We start from the raw sequence: 2118 nt of genomic DNA, 5'->3' as shown, positions 1-2118 counted from the left end.
TTGTAGATCCAACCTAAAAGCTAAGATCTGCGCGTTTTTACTTTATCTTTGAAGTTTGTTGTACTAGATCCTCGCCCTCTAGTGCCTAGGTAGTCTAGATCTACTTTTAAAGTGAAGTTTGGTTAAGTTTGAGTTAAGAACCTCCATGGATATGGTGTTTTGAAGTTTTTAAGCTTAGATCCGTGTGGGTTTTTGAATTTTGGACGTGGGTTGTTGCTGAATTTTAGATATTTTAGTTCACCTTGGACTAAGGAACCTAGATCTACAAGAAAATCGGAAATTGGGGTTCATTTGGTTAGGGGTCAAACTTTGGTCAACTCTTATATATTCATCTTGTTCTTCCATGTTCATCAAGTTTTGCTAAGGAATAATATTCAAAGAGTGTGTTTGATCCAAAAAAGGAGAACAAAGAGAGTGTACTTGGTGTTGGTAAAGGAATATTCCTTGGAATATTCATATTCATCCAAAAGAAAGAGGAGACAAAAGGAATAATTCAAGTACAATCCAAGTACAAAGGGGGGACCATTGTTTTTGAATTTCAATTGGAAGCTTAAAAGGGCTCCAAAACTTGTTATTTCCCCCTCAAAATCTTCATCCTTCTTCTCCAAAGGAGTGTTAGGCCGAGAGTTACATTTGGGGAGTGAACATTTTTAAAGCTCAACATCCAATCTTGGAATGCCATGTCATCACTAGCCAATCGGCCAAATTGAGTTCCTAAGTAGATTTTCTTAGTTTCTAATTTGATTCTAGATTCTTTTGAGTTAATTCTTTCACTAATTAGCAAACTAGTAAGTACCTACTAGGTTGGTAATTAGTCTAGAGTTTGTTTCTTTCGTGTCTTCGATTTTTGTGTGCTTTTTATCATTTTTAATTCGTAGTATTTTGTTCATTCAAGGCCATGCATCATTTTATTTGAGTCTTATCAAACAAAAATATATTCCGTACCAAGGCTTATTCACCACTCAATTCACTTGCCAAGTATTGCCAAGTCTTCAACACTTGCGAGACCAAGTCTGAGGTGAGATTCGAGTATGAGTGTGGTGAGGCTTTTGAACTAACTTGTTTGCTCATTTTGTAGGTTTTCCTTTACTGTTTTTTGCTTCCTATTAGGTACATTTGACCATGGATCCCGAGGGTTCTTCATCCCAACCTTTGGGAAATGATGCTGTGGGAGTTTTGATAGCTCAGTTTGATGCCTTATCTTGTGAATTGGAAAAATTAAGAATGGATGTGTGAGATATGAGAGGTTATGTTGGATCAATGAAGGGTGACGTGATTAGAATGAAAGCGGGAGTTGATAGACTTTGTCCACCAAAGCCTCCACAAAACCTAAGCTATCAAGTCCAAAGTCCCCCAACCCGAGAGGTCCAAAGACCATTACACCAACAATTGAACCAAGTCCAACAAAAGGGACTTGGTACTCAAATTCTACCTCAAAATCTGAAGTACCAAGTTCCAAACTCACTTGACCAAAGGCTTTACCCTTCAGAAGTCGAAACACCTCAAGTCCAAAGATCCTACACTTCACAAAATCCAATAACTCTTCTCCACAGTTAGAATCCGAAGAGAATGAGGCCAAGCCTCAAGATGGAGAGAAGCTTGATATTGAGGTACAAGAAAAATGTGAAGAAAAGAAGGAAAAGGAAAGGGAAACCACGGGTAGTGAAATAAAAAAGGGAAAGAAATGCTTGATTGTGGATCTTGTCCCTAAAGGACCCTTGTTACTCACTAACCCAAAGGCTAGCATTTTACCTAGTCTTTATTCTTCTCATTTGCAGGCTCAAGTTCATGACTTATAAAAGAAGAATATACAAGGGGTTTAACATAAAAATGGCCTCAAGACACCCTTGGCCGAAGTCTTCAAAAGAGTGGACTGTCCTAGTCCAAACCGAGGTAGTGATGCTATTCCCTACATTCCCTTCAGTTTAAATTGTTGTCATGTGATTCCCTATGAAGTGGTTTCTAAATTTCTTAATATAGGTGTTTATGTTTCTCCCTTTGTTAGTTCTCTTGATATTTATAATGAACCATGTGCCCCTAAGATTAGCTCAGTACTTGAATATAAAAATAGTGTGATTGAAAACTTTCAAGTTAGTGTTGATGCTAGTCATGATGGTC

At 37.7% G+C, this 2118-nt stretch overlaps 1 pseudogene; it reads right to left on the bottom strand.

Annotated features, from left to right (window-relative positions):
* Positions 1-1276: 1276 nt before the first annotated feature.
* Positions 1277-2118, bottom strand: part of LOC124892440 — an 8293-nt pseudogene continuing 7451 nt past the window's right edge.

Source organism: Capsicum annuum, unplaced genomic scaffold (assembly GCF_002878395.1).
Source record: "Capsicum annuum cultivar UCD-10X-F1 unplaced genomic scaffold, UCD10Xv1.1 ctg4740, whole genome shotgun sequence".
In the NCBI taxonomy this organism is placed as follows: Eukaryota; Viridiplantae; Streptophyta; class Magnoliopsida; order Solanales; family Solanaceae; genus Capsicum; species Capsicum annuum.
The sequence above is the reverse complement of the archived record's forward strand: the minus strand, read 5'-3'. Positions and strand labels throughout refer to the sequence as shown.